We start from the raw sequence: 26,973 nt of genomic DNA, 5'->3' as shown, positions 1-26,973 counted from the left end.
AGTGCTTTCAGTACTGGGAAACTGCACTGCAATGGAGATACTTTTGTATCACCCTAGCTTTTTACACTTGGGATTTTTAGTTACTTTTAGGTGTACCTTAAGACAAGCTGTTGGCAGCAGATACATTTTTACAATGTTTGCATTCTTTTTAGTGTACACATCCACATTTACCGCAAAATGAAATGCCAGTGCCACTAGACGTTATCTTATTTGTTGGCCATATTGAAGTCTCGTCGTCTTCCTGCCTTGACAGGAAATCCAAAATATGGTCATGTACTTACCCAGGAAAGCAGCTGCTTTCGTGGGCTAGTGCTGCCTTTGTGTGTGACCCAGGAAGAGGATGGGACGTCTAGTCCCATTCCACATCTCTGCTGCCAGCGAGTCTAGTTGTGGGGCATGAGTGAAACCAGTAGTTGTCCGCGACTAGACAACTACTGGTTGTTTGAGTGGTGTAGATCAGTGCTTAATTTGTGGGGGTGGTTGCCGGTGCCCAACACCGGCACTCTTTTTTGGGCACCGGAACTAATCCAGCGCACATGCTATTGCTTTATTTGTCCTTCCACTTAACTTAAATCATTGGGTTTGTTTGTCATTGTGATCCCTCGTGCTTGCAGGTGCAGGCCATGGCTGGCTGGGCCTGGGAGGGGCCAGCAATAGCAATGAACAACAAGTTACAAACAACAGCCAATGAAAACTGCCATTCTGTTGCTACTATGCAGTATTTGATACATTCTGTATAGTACCACAGAATGTGCAGTTTTCATTGGCTGTTCTTCTGGGCTAGTGAAATTACATGGTGGCGTGTTGTTGTTACAGGAGGCAGTGCGGCGCCACCTTCATTTCACGAGTTACTGTGAAGTGAAGGTGTCTAGGCGTGGCGTGTGAGAGAGAAAGCCTGCCCTGCTGCACTGCGTGGTGTGCCTAGTTGCTTCCTGTGCCCCCTTCTGCCTGCTTTTTCATTTGTGCCAGTGTGCGCCCCCCCCCCCCACGCTGAGGCCCCGACAGGAGAGAAGACCAAGTCCCAGTCAGCAAAGCAGGCAAGTCTGGACTGTAAAACAGCAGCCTGCCCTCAGCCTGTCACAGTGATCAGGCAAGGAAGGCCCAGGTCAGGGCCCAGGCAGCGTTGTGGTCCCCTGGTGGTGTCCTGACTGCCCAGGAGTCAGGACCCCACTAGGGGCCGGTCCGCACCCAGGCTTCCGTCTGTGTGACCTGTGTGCTGCTGACTGAAGTGCCAGGCCCAGGCCAATTTCTGTGACCACCAGGCAGGGCTGCCGCGGCGCAGACGGAGTCGGATGACTCTGCCAAGGTGCGGGCCCATAGATTGTGCCCAAATTAGTACGTTTTTTACTTTTTTCTTTTATAACCTGACCTTCCGTGGGGCTGGTGGCCGGGGGCCTGCCCCACGGAAGGTAGGTTTTAAGAGTAATAAGTATTTTTGAGTGGCGGCTGGGGCCCATCACTTTGAAAGTGATGGGCCCCAGCTGCCCAAATATACGTTTTTTTCTTTTAAAATCTTACCTTCCGTGGGGCTGCTGCGCACCTATTTTTGTCATCAGCATGGATGCGGTGGGCTGGCGGGCGGCCCCACGGAAGGTAGCCTAAAGTGATTGAGCCAGCAAGGACCAGGATCGGGCGGGGCACGGGCAGCTGCGTGGTCCTCGTCCCTGGTTGAGTCCTGCTGGGTCTGTGACCCCTTTGTATTAGAGTCCGACTGGGGTGGCAGTGACCGGGTGGCCCTCGTGTCTCGAGGAAGTTGCGAGTATTGAACATGGGATGGGTCACCCCAGGATACCGCGTGCAAAGCCCCCCAGGACACTACGTGCACAGCTCCCAGGTCACCATGAGCACAGCCCCGGGACATTGTGAGCACAGCCCTCCCACCCCATCTAGACTCCATGAGCACAGCCACAGACCACTGAAACAATGTGAGCACATCCCACCAGAACACTATGTGCACAGGCAGCCAAGGGGATCACTAATGCACAGCCCCCCAGGACACTGCATGCATAGCGCCCCAGGACACCGCATGCACAGCCCCCCAGGTCACCACATGGACAACCCCTAGGACAGCATGTGCCAAGATAGTTCTCCAGGACAATGTGCACAGCACAGCACCTCAGGACTGCACAGCGCATGCAGCTTCATTTGTATCAGTTAGTCATCCAGCCCCATATCACCTGAGCGGAGCTGCAATATCAATGGGGGGGTGTGGGGGTCCCAAAATCCTTGGCCCAAGTGACGTGCGTGTAGCCCCCCTTCACAACGCGGTACACCACAAGACCATGTGCAGGTTTTTACACTTGCATATTTTCTTTTCCATAATTTCGATCCTTAGGGCCCCGGTCCGCCCGTTTGACACCATTTTGATTGCAGGCAGGAGCAGCCATGGTATTGTCACCTACGCCTCTCTCCACTGCACTAACATACTGCAATGCTTCCCTCACCCCAAAACGCACACCCGGCAGACTACCGGAAAGGATTCAGGCGAAGCAGGGGCTGAATGTTTCGTTTTCATAGAAAAGATAGCACCGGCTCGGACTGGCCTATAGGGCAAAGATAGCATCCGGCTCGGACTGGCCTATAGGGCAATGCACGAACCAAAAACACAAAATGCTACTGTGGGCCAGTTTGACGAGTTACTTCACCATTCGGCTAGTAGTTTGGGCCAGTGTCACTGAAAAAATACTCTTTAAAATGCACAATTTGCCTCACATTTTATCAAAAAAGCCTCCCCTGTGGGTACTACTCAGTCTGTCACAAAAGGAATGAATTGTCGTTTGCAACTTTGGCCACTTTTTCATTGGTGCCCGACTCGAGACAATTATATGCCCCAACAACACCATGCTCATGCTTGAAGGAAGAGTGAGGGGGGATGCATTTATGAGATGTGATGACTGATAAGGACTTGAGAGTAAATTGATTGCACAAAACACCTGGATGAGGTGACTGAAGAACAGGCCGAGTGGAGGGTGCTCTTTCTGGAGGTAACCGATTAACAATACTTGGTGTACTTTAACAGACTGTCAAATGGGGCAGAAGGGGTAGAGACAAATACAGTGCAACAGTGACTGAAACAGAATGCTTTTTTATTTATTTGCATTTTTAAAGCGCTCACACAGCCCGGGGGCACCGAGGCGCAGTTACAGGAGGAGCATGTCTTAGTTGCGTATTTATAACGCGCTTAATACCCAGAAGTTTCTAAGTGAGGAGTCGGGGGATCGAACCTGTATTGCTTTGTGTCGCCTTGCTTCCAAGTGGAGCACATTACCGCTGATCTATCCTGAGTCCCAGGACAATGATTGCAACACAGCAGTGAAAAGGGACCTTTACTTGATGGGAGTACACAATGGATACCTACCTCCAACCCTGGAAAAGATAGCAAGAACAAGATCTGAAAAAAGAACGCGCTTGTATGCGCCAGTGAGGACTTTGTCTTCTTTGGCACACATAGCCAGAGAGCTAGAGCAATCAGTATAGACCAAACCTAAGTGAGTTTATGACACAATTTATTTCATTGTGCGTCTTAAATCGATGAAAATAAAGTGGGTAAATAAATATTTTGCCTTTTGTTTTCCATCCAGGATGTGGAAAATAAAAAGGTACACTGATATTATTTTGGCCCAACATGCTGCTATAAGGATGTACATGTTGTCATGAAGCTTTTATGCAATTTGTGTATTTTGCAAGTAAACTATAGGACAGTATTGTAGGTCTTGTTGACAACCAAAACTGAAATATTTGTTCCATGTAAAGCATGGAAGAAGGTGGCTGTTCTGTTCCCGAATTGGGTTAAAATCCCTGCTTCGCTGTTCAGCATAAGTGTGTGATCCCGGGCAAATAATGTAATCTCACCCTGACTTCAACTGCAAAGGGTGTCACTCTACCCCCTTCTTCCCCTATGCATTTTTGAAGGCAAATGCAAGTCAAACATATGTCTGCGGGTGCTGTGATGGAGGTCAGTAAAATATTGTGCAGTGTGTAACGTCCTGTCATGTCAAGTCCACCTTGCCATAAAAACTTTGCCCCGTTAGTAAAATGTCTCACTTGCAATACCTACAGATTTGGACCACTGTGTCCTAGGCTTTCTTTTTCCTACCCTCAAGTTTGAGTTTATACAAATTAAAGGGGAAAAGTAACTGCGTCACTTCTGATCATCGGATGCTTCTCGCCACCGAGTGGGGAGTGTAAGGGTGTGCAGCTCAGAGCAGAATAACCTGATGCTGTATTAACAAGTAAGGGAGTACCTGTAAGATACCTCCTGCTAATAAAGCAACTGCGGCATGTACATCCACAACCCGAGTCAGTGTATTATTTCTGGGGAGGTGTTGGGGGAGGTTATGGGAAAAAGGAAATGTGTGGAGGGCCGCAGATTAAACCAAAGTGAATTTATAAACCAGGTAAATCAAATGCAGGGCCCGTGGAAAGCCGATGTAAGGTGTTGCTGCTAAGCAGGGGAATGCGCCGAGTGCAAGGAGGAATGTAGCAGACACCATCATAGCCCCTACACGCAGCCGGACACACCCGGTTTACAACAACAGGATGGTGGGGGGGGGAATCAGGGGTGGGGGTCCTCCTCACACTGAATGGCACAAGGAGACAGGAGAAGGGAGGGAGCAAGGAGGTGCAAAAGGGGTTTTGGGGGAGCGGCCTAGACCATCCCCTATCTCAGGCTTAAAGGCATGGGGAGGTGAGGGAAACAGCCTCATTCTCTGACAACCAAGAAGTGTTTTCCAACTTTAAAGCATTATACTTTCTCAACCCATGTGTTCCCTTCCCCCATCCATCCCACTACTAGCCTGTGCCAGCAGTTGCTGCAGCACCAAACATGTGACATGGAGCAACAGCAGTGTGATGGGCTGATGGTGGGCTGATCTAGGTCTAGCACTGAACTGGCGCGAGCCCGCACTGTGGGCAGCACCCCGCGTGGCATTATGGGGCTAATATTGTTTGTGCACTGGCACTTATTTTTTTTTTTACAAATTAAGCACCGGTGCAGATCCTTGCCATTGGTGGGCTTGGACTTACCTCCAGCATGTATTTTTGATAAGAAGGACTCCTGCAGCCATTTCTTCAAATCAGTGTTGGAGCCAAGAATTCCTTGTAGATGAACAGCTGACTGAAGATCTAAAGAAGATTCCCTAAGAGGTCTAGCATCCCTTTCTGTGTCTGGCCCGGTGAAGCACTGTTGGGCTACCTGATCTCGGAAGACGCTGAACAGTGTTTCAGCCCTTGGACTACTGGGCTAACTAGTTTGGCACCTTCGAGGATCCAGCCAACCTGAGCTTTTCGAAGTGTCCCTGGATCAGGCGCTCGACTGACCAGCACTGTCACGGGCTACCTCGTCAGAAGCGTTACCGTTCTGTGGTTGCAACCTGAGCTTTGCTTGTCACTAGCTTGTGTTACATGTCTCCTTCCCTCTGAATTTCAGCATCAAGGAGTGTTTTTTTTAGAGAAGTTTCTTCGACTGCAACTGGAAGGATATCTGCCATCGCCGGTGTGCAGTGAGTGATTGTTGCTGGAACTCGCCCCCCCCCCGGTGTCCTGAAGAGGCCGGCATTGGTGAATCTTGCATATCTTCATCACCAAAGATTGCAGCTTACATGTAGATCTGAGCAGAAGAATCCTTGCACCTGAAGCTCCTGGGCACCTCTCACTGGAACCAACGGTGGGAAATCCAACCTTCAGCATCCCCCAGCCGACCCAACGCGTCATCACTGGTGCATAGGTGCGTTATAAATGCTACATCATATCTGGGAAAATCGTAGTCGGCGGGCGGGGAGGGGGTAAGTAAACGCAAAGCATCCATTTGCTGCTGTCCTCCCTAGGATAACATTGGGAATAAGTCACTTTGTTTACCAAACCTTCCATTCCACTGCCTATGGGTAGTATTTTCTGAAAGATAAGAACACATCACTTATCTTAGTAACCTTGTTGAAAGTCTTCTGGGAACTACCACCAACCGAAGAAGAATTAGAACTCACCTACAGAGACTACTTTCTGCGGAGAAGCATTATGGCTCCTCTGACTTTTGGGAGCAATGCCCCATTCTTCTTAGGGATTGGACTGCTGAAATTAGGGATATTCACGTGTGACTTGGTTCCATCATACATGTACTTGCGCGTGCTTAATGTCAATGTGCCTAGTAAGATCGTTGTTTTTGTTCTCCTTTATTCCCCTCCTTTGCCTTGTCGCGCTCTAAAACACTTGTGTACAAGCACGATATAAATAAAATATAAATACTGCATTCATTTCCTTACCTCCTTTGTTGATCAAGTCATTTGAATGCATTTTAAGAACCTATGGTGAATGCATGTATGCTCATTATGTAGTATCACCTGCCAATTTCATGTTTTACTGTGTGTGAAAGGCCCATAAATATTTGTACTTTTAAACATTTGTGTCTAAATTGAATTATTATGTATTACATTGTGTGTACTCGTTGAGGGACCCTGACCCCATTCAGACTGAGAATAGCCTGGACTGCTCTCCACATTTACATTGATTGGGTTTTGGTTTACGTCTCAAGAGTTCCCCGTTAATTACAACCAGGGTGACCTCCTAAAATCTATCCACCATGCCAGATTCTAGAAATCCATCTTGACAAGCAATTTTTCAAAAAGTTTCTTAAATGACGAGTTCCCTGCTTCTTCTATTGATTTCCCCTTTATCTGCGTGCTTGTTGTTTTCAACGACTAATTGCTTATAGTTGGATTTGTTTCTACATCACCAATGAGTTACCACTGGCAAGAATAGAAAACCATCATTGTCGAGCAGACGACAGCACTGGCAAAAATAGACACTGCCATGGTGTAGTGGAAGACAACAGCATCAATGGGCGAGTGTCTACATCATTAAAAAGGTCGACATCTCCATCATTTACAGTAAACATGAACATTGCCAAAGGGCGTTTCCAAGTATTGTGCAGACTTGAAACTGGCAATGTCAAGAGGAGAGTGGTTCAAGTATCGCTAAAGTCAGGTTAGAGGCACTGCCTAGTGTGATGTTAATAGGGGTAGATTGGTAAATTTAGATCAGGTGCTGGAGCAGGGAAAGAAAAATAAGGGCAAAGGATCTGGGTGGCAGTGTGCCAAAAGGGAACAGGAGAAAGACAGTAGAAGAGGGGCAAAGTCATTTGCCGTGTCGTCCATTAATCAGACCCCTCCACCACGCTTCGACAGCTGAGGAGAGCAAAGCAACAGAGTCTAGAGTAAATGGCAGCGTAATGCCACATAGTTATGCTTGTATGGCATCAGTTTAGCAAAAATAACTTGAGTCAAGCTCAACAGGGACTTAATAGTTCTCAGCCATTTCGAACCATGGGTTAATAGAAATATATTCATGCTGCAGGCTCACAGAGGCATCAAGGGGAGGGCGGGCAAGAGCACTCAAACTGCATAGACAGGAAGGGCTAGACTTATTGTTACGTGGAACAACGCATGCAAGCATAGCTCTGATCCCAGTTACGTCCCAGAGTCACTTACCTTTTCCTAGCAAGTGTCCAACGTTGGGAAATTCTTTTTTCGTCTAGACCACTTCTTCTCTTATCGGAACCCACTATTTCCTTGGAACAATGCAAACTACAACAGGAGTCAGCTGTTCTTTTGCACAGATCCTGCTTTCTACAACCGGTACCGCTGCTCTTTTCACACAGTGTGTGGTTGAAGGAGCAGCCTCTCGTAAAGCAGTTCTTCACAGGCTCCCCAGGACCTGGTCGCAGCAAAGCTCAGAGAGTGCACTATAAAAGAAACAGGGATTCAAGAGTCTGTTCAGTGTCAAGGGTGAGTCACTGGCTTTCGAATGGGATGCGCTGTTCCCTTTTAGGAACCAATTCTGAGACCCGTGGGCCTCTCAAGCCACTCTATGAACACCATGCTGGATCACCTGCTCCTCCGTCTACAATTCTCAACCTTTGGTTTGCAAATTCACTGGCTGCACTTATGATTTTTCCAGTGATGTTATGCCTTATTTTGATTCACTCGCATCAGAGTCTGGGCTACAGAGCATTTTCTCAAGCTGTCGCTCTTCGACAGCCCCATACTCCAGCTTCTGAGGATCTCTTGTTAACATTGTAACATCAATCCTCCACCAACTTTTGATCCTGTACAGATCCCACTCCTTGTGCCACCATACCCACTGAGGAACTATTTTCGTAAACGACTTGGGCATACCCTTCCCTGCCTACAATGTACCAATCAGTGGGCATTTACTGTTTCCTATGCCAATTGCAACCCCTCTCCTGACTGGTAGAGCCTGCACGGTCTCCCAGTTGCCCCCTTCTCCAATTGCACCACTTTGGACAGATCAACTGTTATCTCTTTTGGCAACGCATGACAGATCATCGGCCTCTCTTAAATGATTCCATGGGCCCCTTCTTCTACCCCGTTAGGTGGACTGCTGTAAATAAAAAAACTCCACCCCCCACATACACACACCCTAAGATGAAGATAGAGTGAACAAGACACACACGCAGAGGCCTGAAGCTCATAGGCTTGAATCCAAGAAGGGTAGAAAGTTTCGAGCTTGACGAAATGAATAAAATAGGGTAGAATAAAAATGTTTTTGTTAGATTCTATATAAATAGCACATCATTGTAATTATCCCTAGTACTTTTTGGGTAGATCTACCCTTGGTTGAGCACCCGGACGACCCTCCCTTTCACAACACTTAACCTTCATGGTTGCCCTGAACCCTTCGGCTTAATGCCCCGTCTGCTGTGACTATTTCGACCCGTTGTATGGTTCTTTCGGTCACCCTCTCTTCAGCAACCGACTTGGGCGGCTCCCCGTCCCCAGCACTGCTTGAATGATCCCATAGCTCTCAACTCACACGCTTTTGGCGGGTGTCACCCGCCTTGTAAACAGCTGACTCACCCGCCAAGCCTCCTGCACGCCCATTCATTTCAATGGGCCTCTCACCCGCCAAAAATAAAATCGGGTGTTTTCACCCGCCTTTGCAACACAAATGGTTGAGAGCTATGTCCTCTCCCCTCTCACCGCAACGATCCTGACCTCGACTCTTCTTATTGGGTGCACCAGAGTTCTTTCACTCTGGAGCCAAAGATTCAAACCCCGAATTTCTTGCACCGACTTTGGTCAAATCATGCCCGCCTCCGAAGGTGGACAGCCGTTTCTCATGGGGCGGCTCTCTTATAGTCCCCCTTCAACACCTCGCGTCCGATTGGTGGACGCCTGCTCCATTGGATAGCTCCTATGCCAGCCTATAACTATATGGATCCCTTGGCACTACCGTACAGTGTCGTACTCCGCCTAGTCTACACTACTGCAAGACTCCTCTTCTTCCCCTGGCATCGCTGCCAGGCTGCCTCCAAGCCGGCTGCTACAGTACACTCTCTGCCCTCTGCCGAGACTGAAAGTTGAGAGCCTCTCTGTGCGAGTGGGACGGGGTGGAGCCTAAGATAAACGTAACAAAAGAGGCGGGCTATTTTGCCTGTGTGGCAAAGATAAGGGGCGTGGCGTTTCGGAGCAGTCAGGGCAGTAAAGCTAGTGCAAGGTCTACGTTCCCGTCACAATACCTGACCGCGACCGCTTCTCACAGACAGAGGTAAAAGATAGAAAATGGACATTTGGTGGCCATCTTTGTCGATCTGAGACTGTAACGAATGTTAGTGTTGGCCCTCACAACAGGGTGATCTGAAATGTCAACAACAAAATCGGAAGAAAACCAGGAACATTTGGGAGTCAAGAAGTAGAGTCTGACTAATTAACTATTTGGATTCCAGCACAAATTATTAAGTAAAAAGCTATTTGGATCCCAGCACAGAAACGGTTGAGGACTCAGAATGGTTTGTATATGAAAGTGCTTTTAACTTCATCTAGATTCGAGATTTACTTAATCTATTTCAGGGTCATTACATTGCAACTATTTGATAAATATGCTGAACAGCTGAATCCTTTTCAAGGCGATTAGAGATTTTCTTCTGCAAAGTACTAGAATTCTTTAAGGATGACTTCTGATTGGAAAATTATCGGGTGCTATCCACACTGTCATCAGGCAACAATACAAACCTTTACCATATCGCTCAACCTTAAGTTTACATCCACTGGAAGGGTGAGAGCCAGCCGTTCACCAAACACGTTAATATTCCTTATTCGATTTGGAAGATGATAGCCCAGTCCTGGTTTTAACTTTGCATTCTAAAACTTGTAGTCCTGAATTTATAATGGAGTAAGTGGAGGAAAGTGGAGTTTGTCGTTGTCGGCACATCTGAAGTGAAGTACTGCACCTTTAACAGTGAAGCTTGCTGCTGAGCCCTGTCCTGTTTGAATCACCTGTTGTAGGCTTAAAAACGTCCTTCCTCCGCAAAGTGGAGTTTGTTGTTGTCGGCATGTCCGAAGTTAAGTACTGCACCTTTAACAGTGGAACTTGCTGTTGAGTCCCACCCTGTTTGAATCAACTGTTGCAGGCTTTAAAACCTCCTTCCCCTGGAAAGTGGAGGAAAGTGGAGTTTGTCGTTGTCAGTGTTAAATAGTAAGTATAGCCCAGGGTCACCTCCGTAAGTAAGAGGGAGGTGTTTGAAGGCTCTAGTTCGACCCAAATAATCTGTGATAATGCAGAACAGCGATTTGAGGAGCCTGTGAGTGAAGGGGAGGAGCCGGGGATATCCTCCCGCACTCATGAGAAAGCTCTTAAAAACTCTGATCTGGAAGCCCGCTTGTCCAGGGAATTAATTGATCTGACGAACAAGATAGCACGTCAAAAAAGGAATAGTCGATCCTGTGTTAATGACATGTTGATTGCTCTTGACACATCTCTCCTGAGAGCAGACAAAAGTGCTGAGATGAGGGATCTGGCAAATGGGGCTGATGAGAATTGCTGTTCAGAGAATAGGTTGACAGTGGAAATGAAATCAGCTTATCAACAAACTGATCAGCCAATATTGGGAAGCCCATCGGATCTACAGAGCCAGGAATGTTTGGGGGACCATGAGAGGAGGTCCCCCTGCTTGTGGGCCGGCAAGCAAAATGAAAGGGTAGATGAATGGGGATTGCATCAGAATGCCGAGGCTGCAGGCGCAGTCAAAGGGCGGTCGGCCTGCGGCTCCTCTACCCCGTCGTCTACTTCCTCGCCAGGATTCCCAGAGTTTAGTATGGCAGGAAAGGAGTCAATGGAAAGGGGACGGGCCATCATGACTAGAGGAGAGGACACACCTTCAACAGATGGTAATGGCATCCTTATCCTCTTCATGACATCCTATACAAAAATGTATGAGTCTGTATACAATTCTCTGCAGGATCAGTCCATGCTAATTACAGCGATACATAATAAAATGTCGGATTTTAGAGGTCTTGGTAGCCAAAGTGAAAGTGCGCCTGGACAAAGAAGCTGAAAATTCTCTCAAATGGCAAAATCTACTTTGTGATCTAGCAAGACGTAAAGCTTCTGACAAGTCTGTGCTAATGGATGCTCTTCTGGCCGACTGTAAATGGATGAGGTCGCAATGTAAACAACTGCAGCCATCTATGGGGGGGGGGAGGGAAGGGGCGGCCAGCCTCCGGCTAATGTTCAGGTGGGCCTGGGAGAGTCGGAAAAAGATCAAGATGTGATAGAGATTACACCAACAACTGAGCCTGAGGCCAATATCTTTTCGATTTTTAAGTCAGCTAAAGTTCCTGATGCTACGAAAGTAGTTATAGGATTGAGAAAATCTGATAAACAACCAGAGAAAAAAATCTAAGACTATAATAACTACTCGTAAATGGAAATCCATTGGCTCTAGGGCGTTTCTAAGAAATCTACGCTCTCCTCCTCCTTTGGATAGGAGCCCAATGCAATAGCGCTCAAGAAAAGAACTGACGCTGTCTCCTATAGAGGTGGCCCTAGATTCTTCAAGGCTGTCAACGAGTGAGGTTCAAGATGAAGGAGTGGATCTTTCAGAAGCCGGTCTAAGTAACTTAATTGAAGAAATGGACAAGGTAGATGCGGATGGCAAATTTAACTATCTCAGCCGATCTGACTGTGCAGAAATTGAGAAACAAATTGACCCAACTACCCCAAGTATTTTGAAGCACAAGTCAGAAGACAATGATAATCAACCACCAGCAAAAATTGAGCTTGCTCGATTTAGAACAATGGAAGAAAAATGAAGGGAAATAAGCAAAGCCACAAAACCAACTATAGTTCAGAAAGAACAGGATGACAGTGGCGAGAGAAGTGTGGCACCCTATAGAAGGAAACTAACACAGAAAAAGTGAGAACCACAAAGCTGGAAAGGTGCTGCTTCAATGTACAGTCCAAAGGTCTATTTAGAAAGAATCATTGCGGACCTAATGCACTGATCCTGAAAGAGGAGGAACGCACTGAAACTACTCCACTATATCCCACCACTCCGACAGATAACTACAGAGGATATAAAGGTAGTAGAGAAGAAGAGGGATTGGGTAATTCTACATTTGGCCTCACAGGCTATCAAGGAGATGCCTTTGATACAGAATGATAAACTTCTACCAGCAGGATATGACCACCAAGAAAGGATACAAGCAAATTGGAAAGAGGTGACAAATAATAAAAAAACAAACGATTTGAGATCAAATCCTAATCGGAATGGCCACAAAATGGTGGTAGAGCAAAAGGAAGTTGTAAAGAAAGGAGGTGCTCTCTTTTAAAAATAAGATCTTCTGCCCCTCATCTATACGGTAGAAAGTCGGAGAAGGAAGCAAAAGAGTGATGGTGAATTGGAAAAAAAAAAGAAGAGGGAGCAGAAAGCATCGAATTGGGATTGGCTTGCAGGGGCACTGGGTAACCCCATCCGGGATCAGATTAATTGCCCTAGTATAAAACAGAGTCCCAGAATTGCTTCATGGAATACGAGAGGATTTAAGTCTCTCTTCTCAGAAAAATCTTCCATGTTGGACCAAATCGATGTCTTATGCTTCCAAGAGACATGACTCCAAACAGCACCACTATTTGAGGGATATGTGGCCTATTTGAACCCAGCTACTACAGGAATTACAGGGCGTCCTTACTCAGGCCTCTTGACTCTAATGAAAATGTAGATGGGACTTAGAGTAATTAGTCATGAGTATCTAAGCCCATATGTGCAAATCTTGAGGGTAACAAGGACATCCAAACGTCTGCATAACAAATACCTCCTAGTTAACATATACTGGAGGGTAAATATGTCCCAAGAAATTAATTTCATCCACTCAGTAATGAGATACGTGGACATTGCTATGTCCAAATGGGATGACGCCCAGATTATTCTACGTGGTGACTTAAATGTTAAATTATTAAATAAAGAAGGTAGTCCACTGAAAGATTCAGAGTTGGGTGAGCGTGCCCGTAGTTGGTTGACAGCTACGGCCTCAAGGGATTTATATATGCTCAATGTCCAAACAGAAGGGGATATCCCGAGTGCATGCACATGGGGAGAGGTACACAGTCATCCTGCATTGACTACTGTTTCATGTCAAAATATTTGAGTGAGGTGGTGGAAAGATTTGAAATACTGAAACAGAAGTCATGTGACGATGACCTATTGGCTGTTTCGATATGTATGAGCGAGGCAGCGAAGACACTAAATAAAATGGGCAAGACAGAGCTTTCTTGGGGTAAGAATAGACTGAGACTGAGAAAAAAGCAATTTGGCAAATGTGGCTAATCAATACCAACTCTCGGTGCAAGAAAATCCTAAAAAGGTGGATTATTTATGGATCCTTGGAGACTTCAGTCAGGTGGTGAATATGGACGGAAAGGGAGCTGTGGCTCCAAAACATGCTTACAATATCGAATTAGTGAGGACTAGAAGATCAATGCGAGCTGCAATAAGAAGGATCAGGAGGGACGGTGAAACATCTAAGAAATAGAGAATCCGAGGAGAAAAGCAAAAGTATCAATACTGGCTAATTGCATCTAGAACAATGAGAGCACAAATGGATGCAGAGAAAGTGTTAAAAACTGTATGTGCAAAGAACACGAGAAATCTATGGGAACTGTTAAATAATGGAGGGAACTTTAGATCAGCTCATACCATGACCGCAGTAACAGAAGAGTGATGTGTTTCCCATTATACTACCCTCTTTGCTGAAACAGTGGCAATAACGAAAGGGGGTATTGAGTATTCGAGCATGAGATGGGAATTCGCCTTTGATCTGGGCGAGGCAAGACAAATGATTGGTAATCTGAGCTCTTCGAGAGCAGCTGGGCCTGAGGGATTATCGAATCAGGAATTGAAAAAAACCACAGAACTGTGCGTGGGAATGTTGGTCTCCATATTTAAACAAATTATGCAGAACAAACAAGTGCCAGCCTCCTGGCGGGAGGCTAATATAGTGCCGATTTTCAAGAAGGGGGTTAGGGCTGACCAAAAGAATGGTCGCCCTCCTCAACTCGTTGGGAAAACTATTTGCATCCGTCTTGCTGCAGGATTTAAAGGTCTGGGCTAGCAGAACCGGAATCCTAGACCCAAGGCAAACAGGTTTTGTCAAGGGTGTGGGGACTACCCTGAACCTGTTTATTATTAATATCTTAAAACAGAGGGCCCTGGACTCAAAACGTGTGTGTATATGGCTTCCATGGATCTCGAACAGGCCTTTGATTGGGTTATTAGAGAATAACTGTGAGCCAAATTGAGAAACTGGAACTGCCCCAGCGACCTGATCAAGGCCATGGAGGCCCTCTACTCTAACACCTCTGTACGAATAAAGCTATTGGCAAAGGGTCACCTGCAGAGAAAGATTCCTACACATCGTGGCTTAAAGTAGGGGTGTGCGTTGGCCGCCCTGTTATTCTGCCTCTATATCGCAGATCTAGCAGCGTCCCAGAAGGATGTTGTAGCCTTTGCCCCGAGAGTCAATGCAGTTGAGGTCCCCTGGGTACTATTTGCCGACGACCTTGTATTCTTAGATCAAACTCCCATTGGCTTACAAAGAAGAATTGAAGCATTGAGGAAATATCTTTGGCAGAATAGTATGAAAGTCAATGTGGGGAAATCGAAGATTCTGGCCATGGCGTTGGCTAATAGGAAGTGGGGGGATAGGTTTACGTGGAGGGTGGGTGACAAACCCCTGGAAGTGGTGGAATCCATTATATATTCGGGTGTAAATTTAAATAGAAATCTGGATGAGAAAGGTCATTATATTCACTTGAGGGCGAAGCTTTCTAATTTGACCAATCAGGTGGTAGCCCTCCACAAACAGTATGGGAGGTTCTAGATGGTGCCACTTATTACATTCTATAGGCAGAAGGTTGTCGTGATCCTAACCTATGGTGCAGAAGCAGCCCTTAATCTATCTTGGAGGATCTGGGAAAGACTAGAGGGATTCTTTTGGCAACAAATCTTAAGTCTTTCAAATCCACTGGCAATGGATTGCTTTAGATATGAACTTCGGCTCCAATCAATGGAATCGATAGTACTGTGGAAAACGGTGGCCCTATACAGAAAATGCTCCCATGAGCCTGTAGTAATCCACTTCCACATCTTTGACCCACAAAGGGCGGGGCGAGATGGCAGTTTGACCAGGTGGATGGGGATGGGTGATCTCCCTCCACCTCGCCTCTCCCTCCTTCTCCCCCTCCTTACATTCTCTTTCCCCCTTCTAATCTCCCCATCTCTGACCATGCTCAAAATCTTGGCCTCCACCTCGACCCCTCCCTCTCCTTTACCCCCCACATTTCTCTTGCCTCCCGCGCCTGTCGCTACCACCTCTTCAATATTCGCAAAATCCGTTCCTCAATCACCTTCCAAGCCACTAAACTCTAAATCACTTCCCTCTTCTTCTCTCGTCTTTTCTATTGCTCTACGCTCCTCTTTGGCCTCCCGGCCTCTTATCTTGCTACACTCAAATCCCTCTATCACTCTGCTATTCGTACCCTCTGCCTTCTCTCTCCTCACGACTCCATCTCTTCCTCGCTCTCTTATCTTGGCTGGCGTCCCTTCCATTCTCTACTTAAGTTTAACTTCCTTTGTCTCATCTTTAAATCTGTTCATGATCTTGCCCCCCTCTACCTCTCCTCCCTCCTCTCATTCTACTCTCCCTCCCGTCACCTCGGATCTGCTGACCTCTTCCTACTTACTGTCCCCCTGCCTCCTTGTGCCCCTTCCCATTTCCACTCCTTTCAGCTCCTTTCCCCCTACACTTGAACTCTCTCCCTCTCTCTATCCGCTCTATTTCCTCTTACCCCTCCTTCTGTTCTTCCTTGAAATCCCACCTTCTTCACCCCTCGTCCTGTTAACCCCATCTCTTCTCTATTCCTATTCCACTGATCTGTTTCTCTATACTGACCTAGGAAAATTGTTCTACATATTGTTTTGATGGTTTGTTTCATGTTTTGCATTTAAGCTTCAAATCTTTTGTATCTTGTTGTCATGTAAAGCGCTTTGGAGTAAAGCGCTCTATAAATGTAATAAATACAAATACAAATAAAGTGAAAAAAAATTACAGGAGCTTCACTGGATCCCAACAGTGGAGAATAGGGGCACAGATAAAATGAGACAAACATTAAGAATAGAGCAAAGGGGTTTAAACCAATTACCATTATATCTCCAAGAATTCCCTTCGGCAGTCCATAGAGATCTCCTCCTTAGATGTAGGCTGAACATTTTGAATACACGGCAGGTCCAATAGTCAAGGAAAAAGCTGGGTCTAAGAAATGCTCAATGTAGATATTCAATGAATTCAATTGCATCTAGCAACTTCGTGCAAAGCATTAATGGTAGCGAGATCAAAATGTTTAGAAGGTCATGTGGACTTATGTCTGTCCTTGACGGTAGATCAATGGTGGGATTGGGTCCTTCTGGGGGAAAGAACCAACCTGACCATAGCAGTTATGAAGTTGGTGGATTTTGTGCTAAAGGATAAGAAGTAATTGGGATGAGGGGCTTTGTGAATTGAAAACTGGAGATTGTAAAGTTTGTTTTTATAAGGTTTTTAATTTGGATTTGATGTTTTATGAGGAGTAGTATGCTTAGAGAAGATCTGGTAACGAAATGAATTGTATATATGTGATGTTAATGTCAAAGGTTTGACTTTTAAACCAATAAAACATTTAAACAAAATAATAAAATAATGGAGGAACCCATTCCAGGTTCCAGGACAGCAAGTACCAGAATGCAAAGTGAAAACGAGGACCCAACTAACATCTCCTAAATGGAATGGGACCTGTTGGTATGCATACCTCACTTTGAGCCGGTCCGCCTTCAATGGTATGACAGGAAATGTTTGTGAGGGCAATTGCAAAACAAGCCTCAATGCACCGATTTTCTTCCCCTCCCCAGCAAATATCCTTTGGGGAATAGGTGACCTTCCGTGCTACCTCAGACCCTCCCATCCACCATCTATAGATGGCAGCCCCAGGCCTTTCAAATTCTTTAACACCTTGCTTGACCTGCAGGTAGAGTAACTTAGTTTACCTACTCGGCCTAAGAGAATGCACACGACCCATGACCATGGGTGACAACATTTGTACCAGCACAGTCTGTAAAATGGTGAATGTCACCATAAGCTTGCTTCGTGTTTGGTGTACTGTTGACATCTAGAGGCCAGCCATGCACAGTAAAACATTTATTTGACGTTTACTGCAAAGTTTTTTTGCAGTAAAGGTCAAAAGTTTAAAACATCCTAGCTTTCGCTGTATTCGCAAGCAACATTGGGTACCATGTAAATGGTACTCGGCCTTCATAAAAATTACTTGACTAAGCGAGTGGCTGAGTAGATTATGCAAGGCCTGAGGCTCTACGGGTTCTTTCTAAAAGGAAACCCATAGAGACATAGCAGCTTCCTGCCTCACATCTATTGTAGATTAATCAACATTATATTCTATTACCTCCATGTCCCTTTTCCACGTCCCAGTACTTACATATGAGGGATCCCCTTCCCCTGACAGGAACTCCTTTTCAATTTCTTTTTGATAATGTCCCTTCCCTCTTCCTAGGAGTATAACACTCCCCTTTCCCCAGCATGCAATCATGTTTGAAACTCCTCTGCCTGATGGCAGGGTCTCAGGTGGGTAGCTGTGCTACTTACCTTGCAACATCCTCTCTCTGATGGGCTCAGAGGGGTACCATTGCAGTTTTTCTGAGGAAAGACTTCAGCAAGGCTGAGAGCCCGGATATGTACAGAATTGTATTAGGTTATTTAAATAGCGCTCTTTCCCCCTTGTGTGACCTCAAGACGCTTTTTAGGTTGGAACGCCCTCGGTGACTGTTAGGCAGAATCCTGTGCAGTGCCCTTAGGGACCACTACACACAATTAAGACTACAGGTGGCAATACAAGTTTTACTTTTGGTACAAGCCTGTACCGCTATGTCAGAGTGGTAGCAGTGGCGGAGCAGCCAGGCTTATCTCAAGAGTATATGAGCAGTAGCAGAGATTACACAAAGGGACCACAATTACTGTGACTCAAGCAAACACTGACTCAAGGTTTCAGGTAGAAAAATATAAGTACATTTATTTTTAAACCATTCATTATAAACACAACACTTCTATTAAACTTAAACAAAAACCACATGTTAAATATACTACAACTAACCAATTCACTTTGTACAGTATGTCTCAAGGTAAGTACCCTGTGTTTGAATGAACTGGTGTTACGAACAAAACACGTTATCGCGAATACGATTGCGATCACTTTTTGACAGTTCAGTCTACTAAATAAACGCGTATCTGTGACATGAAATGCTACTGGGGCAAAAACACACTTAGCACCTGAGATACACAGAGGGAGTTGGAGACAAAAATCACAGGCAATATTTTGGTTAGGCAGACAGAATCGAGAAACACTCAGAGACAGGAGTTCAAAAGTCAAAGGGCCGGAGCCAGGGTCGAATAACACCAGGGGCCTGTTGCCAAAGATCACACAGACAGTTCACGATTCAGCGTAGCCAAAAGTACTTCGATATTGTCAATGTTCGAAAGCAAAAGTTATAAGAAGGAGGGAAGACAAGGAAAAGCTTTGGAAATGTAGAAAAATGGATTCACCCAGTTTCCTCAAGCAGAACACAGTACCTTGTTCCAATGGTACAGCTGGTGCCTTCGCAGTTGTTCCTGTTGGTTTCCCGCAGTCCCACGGTTACTGGAGCTTCGTTGTGAAGGAGGACGTCTGAAGGGGGTCTGCACCACACAGGGATGAAGCCGGCAGCTGCGACGAGGAATAAAAGGTGCGCTCCTTAAAAACAGGAGAGGCTCTTCAGGTGGCTATCCGGACCACTACAGCAGTGTGCAGCGATTTCGACCAAGGAAGAGGATCCTCTGGCTGTGGAAGATGAGCTGGTTATCCCCACCAGGCTCAAGGGAAGAAGACTCGAGACTGGATCTTCTCTAAGTCGTTGAAGGCAAGATAGCTCAGGACTGCAGCAGGGCTCCACCGGGACGGGGTAGTTGCAGCAGCTGTCATTCTCTCCGCTTCTCTTTGGTTCCTTGTTGTTCCAGTGGCGACTCTCTAACGTCTAGCCCGGGAGAGCTGCCTTTTATGCGAAAACCCCCCATTCACACAGCCTGGCTGTCCATCACCCAGCAGAGGGTTGTACAGCCCGGACAACTACCCTGGCCAATCATGACAAAGTGCGACTTGGGTTTCCTAGGATACCCTGTGCAGGGGGTGACCACACCCCTCCCTCAGATTCAGCCCACCTAGATACCCAGGTGCCTTGAGGAGGGTTTCTGAGCAGAAGCCCGCCAAAAGACAGTGAACAAAGAAGGCGAATCTAGTTTGCCGCGCAAAGTAAAACACAAAAAGGACTGTAACAAAAAGAAATGGCGAATAAACCCAACCGGAGCCAAAAGAAAGACGATTTGGTCAAGCGGGTTTATGTTCGAGGATAATATAATAGCCAAGAACAATACCACATTTATCTAATATAATCGCGGTAGAAAGGTAAGGGTAGATTCCACTGCCACCAGCCAAGTCTAAATGTTAAGAGCGAAACAATGCTCTAGGAGGTACAGATAAAAAGGGATACGAATTAATCCTTTCCAGTACTCCATGGAAGATGGGGTGTACTGGATCTGTGGTAGATTGACTAAGTAAAGTTAATGGTAACCTTACCCTTTTCTCGGGGACGGTAGTCGCCTCAGAAATGGAGTTGGGGGAAGTCTCAAAGACAACCCTGTGCCACGGCACTGAAGGCGCTGTGTGACACACAAAAAGAAGGGGGCTACTGAAGTGGCATACTTCAGAGTCCACAATCACAAAAACAGAGAAATACACATGGCAAAACATAGGTAAGAGTGGGGGAAAAGCTCTCACTCTTACCAAGTTGAAAAAAATTAAACTCCAGAAGTCCAGCAAAGCTGCTGGGGAACTCACTAGGTGAGGGAAATTAGCCATAAATGAGAATTCTCTCTATCAGTGACCATAGTCAATGTGCTGGGAAATTCTAAAGAATTTAGATTAGGAGATGCATGTGTGCATTTTGCCGGTTTAGGACTTGGGTGGCTGGCTAGGCTCGACTAAGCAGCCCAAAGCGAGGTGAGGTGGACGCTGTTGGTGGTTTGCAATAGATTGCTATTGGTGAGAGAGTCGATGTGTGGATGTGTGACCGGTTATACCGGATTTAATTTGTAGTTAGTCGCCGTATGCTAGTGGCAGAGGTGTTGAGGTACGTCAGGTGTTTCAGTCTGGATGGCTATATGTGCTGCTAGACCGAAAAGCATATCCACAGCTGCATTCTACGGTGCATGGATGCTTGCCCGTGCTTGCAGCCTGTGTCCACAGATGTGGTGTAAGGTACATGTACCGTAGTCTTCAGCAAACTAATATTCAGGGTTAAAAATAAATGTGGCACTGGCTCACATTCACAATCCTGTCTAGATGTGACGCAAGCTAATATTCACAATTAAATCTAGGTGTGGCACTGGTTAGCCTTCACAATCCTGTCTAGATGTCACACGGGCTAATATTCACAAATTATATCTAAAGATAGCACTGGCTAACATTCTCAATCCTGTCTAGATGTGACGCGAGCTAATAATCACAAAATATATCTAAATGTCGCACTCGCTGACATTTACAATCCTGTCTAGATGTCACGCAAGCTAATGTTCACAGTTAAAACTAAATGTTGCACTGGCTAACATTCAAAATCCTGTCTAGATCTGATGCAAGCTAATAATTACAAAATATATCTAAATGTGGCACTGGCTGACATTCACAATCCTGTCTAGATGTGACACAAGCTAATATTCATGGTTAAAACTAAATATAGCACTGGCTAACATTCACAATCCTGTCTAGATGTGACGCGAGCCAACAATCACAAAATATATCTAAATGTGGCACTGGCTAACATTCACAATCCTGTCTAGATGTGACGCGAGCCAACAATCACAAAATATATCTAAATGTGGCACTGACTAACATTCACAATCCTGTCTACATGTGACGCAAGGTAGGATTCACAATTAAATCTAAGTGTGGCACTGGCTAGCCTTGAAAATCCTGTCTAGATTTGATGCAAGCTAATATTCACAAAATACACCTAACTGTTACACTGGCTAACATTCACAATCCTGTATAGGTGCGATGCAAGCTAGTATTCACAATTAAATCTAGCTGTGGCACTGGCAAGGCTTCACAATCCTGTCTAGATGTGACACAAGCTAATATTCACAAATTGTATCTAAAAATGGGACTGGCTAACATTCTCAATCCTGTCTAGATGTGACGCAAGCTAATATTCACAAATCATATCTAAAAATGGCACCAGCTAACATTCACAATCCTGTCTAGATGTGACGCGAGATAATATTCACAAAATATATCTAACTGTGGCACTGGCTAACATTCACAATCCTGTCTAGGTGTGATGCAAGCTAGTATTCACAATTCAATCTAGATGTGGCAGTGGCTAGCCTTCACAATCCTGTCTAGATGTGACGTGAGCTAATATTCACAAAGTGTATCTCAAAATGGCACTGGCTAACACTCTCAATCCTGTCTAGATGTGACAAAGGCTAAAATCCACAAATTATATCTAAAAATGGCACTGGCTAACATTCACAATCCTGTCTAGATGTGACACAAGCTAATGTTCACAAAATATATCTAAATGTGGCACTGGCTGACATTCACAATCCTGTCTAGTTGTTAAGCTGGTTAGTATTATGTGGTGGAGTCACTCTCTGGGTGGGGACTGCAGTTGAGTATGTTGATATTGCAGTCTGTGGGCTCAACAAGGCTCTGCTGCAGATGGCATAAAATTCCCCAAAACATCTCATGAGGCTTCTGCAGTGCATGGAGCACTGGACAAAGATATGGGGAGAAGGCCGCCGGTGCCGCAGCGACCTGGAAGCTTCATCTGGCCCAGGGCATGGAACCACTGTGCCTGGGTATTACGGTAAGGGGGGTGGGTGCAGAGCAATTCCATGTACATAGATGGAGTCAAATGTGGTGGCCATCTTTGGTTGAGAAAAGCTGTTACAGAACTTAGTGACGTTGGCCAGTGGGTTGCTATGGCAAAATACACCAGTAATGCAGAAACATTGTTGCATTCCAAGTGAGACAGTTTCAGGTAACTTCAGCAGCCTATGGAGACTGTAAGTGCCGGATCTCATCTGATCTCAAATGCTACGATGAGCACAAAACAAAAAAAGAAGAGGAAACACATGTGGAAATTGATACTTCCTCTTCTAGTTGCCCTTCTCCAGTGAAGAGAAAACAGTATAGAAGAAAGCAGGCAAAGGGATTCTCGATAAGAAAATTATGCTCATTTTCAAGAAGGCCCTGAGAGAAGAAGGGAAAAGCAAAAAGAGGACTAAAAGAGGCCATTCACCTTCCTCAATATCTTCCTCCTCTTCTTCCTCATTACCATTTGAGAAGACAGATCCCGCAGAGGAGGATCCCAAAGGGAAATATTTGGACAATGAAGCAATGGCAAAGGTGGGTTGCACGTTTCTAAGTACATGAGGCTCTAGGAGCAGGAGCCTGTAACAGAAGGGTAGAGGCTGGGGAGGCCTCCTCCTCTGCCGTCTAAACATAATCTTAAGACTGGGCTGCCTCTTTTAAAGAAGGTGAAGGAAGAAGTACTAAAGGAATGGGTGACCCGAAGAGGGCCTGCACCCCAAGATGTGTATGAAAACTGTGCTCTCTGAAAGGTGAGATGAAGTCTCTGCCTCAGTCAGTGGCTATTGATACCATTCTGCCTAGTCTAGATCGAAGGTTTCGGTGGCTCCAGAATAGCCAGTACATGACAACATTGATAGCAAGGTGTACTTAAGTCTAACAAAGGGCTATTCGGGCTCACATTTGCCATTAAGAGTGGCTACTTATGCCTCCTAAACAGCAAAAATAGCATTAGGAGCAGGTAAGACTCTGGCACAGACACTAGAAGCAGTAGCACTTATGCACCTGGGTTGCATGATTTAAAAGAACAGATTGAGCTTCTTTCAGATGTGGCATATGATGAGCAGTATCTATGGAGCAGTCATTGTTTGTAGGCAAATTCATGAGAGAGACTGGCATACAGATTCCTACCTGAAGGCCACGGCTATGAAGATGCCATTTGAAGGGATGACGCGTTTTGGTTAAGACAATGTTGTAGAGGAGCAGTTGCATGACTCTGCAGAAAATTCCACCCCCTACCACCTGTATGTTGGAAGCCTGAGATTGTGCTATGCTTGACACCAGCTGTTGTGACCATACCACAGCAAACATTCAAAAGAGGGTACCCATTGACAAAACCCTATCAAATGTTTTCCGAAGTGACAATAATCTGAGGAAGGAACCTCCTGAAGGAATATAAAAAAGAGTGCAAGAGGAGCTGGTGACGTCACGAGACACGAGCGTGATGTCTGGAGAATATTGGCTGAAGAGAATGTATGATTCTTACAGAAACTGATGACAAAGTTAAGAACCGAGAGCAAAGTTAAGAACCGAGTAAACTTTCATATTCGAAAAGAAGATTATATGTGTGTGACGCACTGCAGAAAATGCAAGCCGTTCAATAGCTGTACAGATGATGTAACATAAGTAGATTAAGTAATCTTAGAAGCTGGCTATATGTAGTGAATAGACTGCAGGCAAAGCCACCATTGTATAGAAGCTGGACATCAGTGTCATGAATTTAGTAAACCCGGACCCATGGAGAGGAAAGGCTGAGAACTGTGTTGCAGCAAGAATAAGCTGAGATCGTGTATACGAATGGCTTCTGTCTGGCCTGGTGTCAAAGTTAAAGCTGGGTATCTATTCTTGAAGGCGGTGAACGTGAGAAGCTGAATCATCTTTTGTTAAGGTGAAAAGAAAGAGCACCAAGCGTGTCAAGTTTTATTCGTTTAAGACATTTAAATGCTGCAAAATGGACCAATTCGTGGTCTCCTGTCACGTGAGCCAAGGATTGAAATAGAGCTGAGTGTGGAGTTCTAAAACAATGATAGTGAAAGCCTGTACTCCCTTATATTCCCAGAGACAAGAATACTCTTCAAGGCCAAGTTCAAAGACAATCTTCATGGCAGAAGGCATGGGTGATGAGAGATGATGGGCTAATTGGGTGGGGAGGTAAAGTCCAGTCCACCTCCTGGCACCTGGGTCTGAGCTTGCGTGCTGCTAAGTGAACCAAATGGTCCAGACAGGGCACGATCGTGCCAACCAATTATAGAGGGCCGTAAAATAATGGCCTTATAGTTTCAGAGCCAATGATATACTGTGTACTTAATAGTGTTGAAGATGACATGTTTTAGAGGTAGGCATATGTTGTCCACCTGACAGTAGATAACCAATCGCAATCCCACCCCTTATAGAAAGTATACTTAGATGTTCCCCTTCAACCTACCTCGTAGGTTTTTCTTATTTGCCACGTAGTATAATGTTATGGCTGATGTAATTTTTGTATAAAAGGATGTTTTTTATGAGAAATACACTGAGAGCTCGAGCAAACGTCCATTGATGTCCGCTGTGCCTCCCAGTTTTAGATAATTGATAAAACAGCAACCTTTGCCATCTTCCTGAGTTGGTTCGATTATTTGCTGTGGGAGTTATTCTGCATCCCATTCATTGCATGCAAGATACCCAAAGGGCCCTAGGCTCAAGTGGTAGCAGTGCGGATGGTTGGAAAAGATCCAAACTAGTTTGTCTCCAGAGGTTTGGACAATCGAGTATCCTCCGCCATTAACCAGAAGATTGCAGGGTTTACTGTGGAGAGCAGCCGATAGAAATAAACTTGCAAGAAGAAACGAGACGATGGGCAGGCCCCCCTTTGATGAAATCCCTGTCCGGTTTCCACGGGTGCTCTGCGGACGAAAGGCAAAGTGGACGGATTGAAGTAGGAGTTGATACTGAAGGCCTCGAGTTGATTAACGAACTAATGTTGAGTAGACTAAGGGGAAGGGAATGGGGTTGTGATCATTTTTGAGTAACGTGTGAAGAAAAGATAGCGCCTAGAGTTCTGGCTCAAGGGAGTTTCAGAAGAAGACGTTTCAAATTCCAACGGGGGTAGAACAGAAATATATAACGCGTGAACGGGTTCACGTAAGGTGATGTTTTAAACCCTGTACAAAGTACAAAGTAAAGGCGAGAGAGAAAAAAGGTGATCACAGTGTTTATTAATGTGTAAAGTCGACTAGTCTGTATGTTGTTTGTTGAGTAAAAATATGGAAGAGCGATAGAAGTTGTGAAGTAATTGAGAAAAAAGTTGAGGAGCAGTAGTGATTAAGCCTAGCGAAGAGGTTGGTACCAATCCAAAAGTAGAGATAGCTAATTGAGGAATGAGAGGCTTGAGCAGCGATTGATGATGCATGCTCATATTTGTTGTTTTAAAGTCATTGAAAAAGTGGTGATTTGAGCAAAAGTATAAAGGTTATTTTATAAGTCTGGTAAGTATTGATAGTCAATTGAGACTTGTCATTATGTTTGTTTGTTTATTTGTTTATTTATTTGGTATGGCATGCAAAACCCAGAGGTAACAGGGCGCAACAGAGGGCAGGAAAATAAGGTTACATAAAAACCTAGTTACAGGATAGGCACATATTTACATACAGTTAATTACATTTCGGCAGGTTGGTTTAAAGGATATACATATATACATTCAAGTTGGCTGTGGTCTGTTAGGATGATCAGTCATGTGGATCATTGGAACGTAACCAGGTGAGAATATTTCGTCTGAAACTGTGGTAGGATTGGTCTACCCTGGTGTTGAGTGGGAGGGCTTTCCAGTGTAGGGCTGCCATGACAGGGAAACTACTGCCGTCCGTTTTCTTTTGTCTGAATTTAGGTACCTGAAGGCGGTGTGAGTTAATCGTTCTGGTGGGGCGGGTGGAGGTTTATTTTACTATTCTGGCAGCGAAGTAGGAGGGGGCTGCATTGTTTAAACATTTGAAAGTGAGAGATGCTGTTTTGAGTGCGATACTGTCGCAGATTTTGAGCCATTTGTGTTCTCTGCTTTTGTTGGAGATATGTTCTTTAGAGGGTAGGTTGAGGGCTGTTCTGAGTGCATTCATTTGCAGGGTTTGGAGTTTGTTATGTGATTGTTGGCTCCTAGGTACATGGTATTACAATAATCAAGTTTGGATAGTATTAGGGCATTAGCGATAATGATGCAGCTAGCTTGGGATAGGAATGCTCTACATGATCTGATTAGCTTGCACGTGTATGCAGTGGAGGATGCTAGCAAGTTTACTTGTTTATTTAGTGATAAGGCTGAGTCTAGGTGAAAGCCTACATTTTTCACTGTTTTGGCGACTGGAATGGTATTGCCGTGGATGTTGAACGCTTTGTAGCTGGGGCTACGTTTTTTTAGGTTGACGTTGGAGCCAAGGAGCAGGATTTCGGTTTTCTCATCGTTCAGGCATAGGCCATGAATGATGAGATATATTTTGTTTACCAAGGCGGTATCTGAGTCAAAGTTGCACGAAAGGGGTATGAGGATCTGGGTGTCGTCTGCATAGTTAGTGTATGAGACACCCAGTCTGTCCAATTTGTCAAATAGGGGCTTGGTAAAGATGTTGTAGAGGGTGGGAGGGACGCAGGATCCCTGAGGAACACCGCAAGGTATGCTGATGGGGTCTGCTGAGGCTATTGAAGAGAAGA

General features: G+C 45.4%; 1 protein-coding gene across 5 annotated transcripts in view; it reads right to left on the bottom strand.

The window, feature by feature from the left end:
- Window positions 1–26,973, bottom strand: part of BCL2L12 (BCL2 like 12) — a 513,616-nt gene that overhangs the window by 324,289 nt on the left and 162,354 nt on the right. Inside the window, exons 1-2 of one of the 5 annotated variants that reach the window (XM_069605215.1) lie at window positions 8,994–9,388; window positions 7,482–7,735 (exon numbers count right to left, since the gene is read on the bottom strand). The exons of 3 other annotated variants lie outside the window; for them this stretch is intronic. The gene's annotated coding sequence lies outside the window, so the exon portion shown is untranslated. Of the gene's footprint in view, window positions 1–7,481; window positions 9,389–26,973 lie in introns of those variants that run through there. One more of the 5 variants, XM_069605213.1, reaches the window with a different exon arrangement.

Source organism: Ambystoma mexicanum, chromosome 1p (genome assembly GCF_040938575.1).
Source record: "Ambystoma mexicanum isolate Mex_15411 chromosome 1p, UKY_AmexF1_1, whole genome shotgun sequence".
NCBI lineage: Eukaryota > Metazoa > Chordata > Amphibia > Caudata > Ambystomatidae > Ambystoma > Ambystoma mexicanum.
This window is presented reverse-complemented; position numbering and strand designations above follow the sequence as displayed.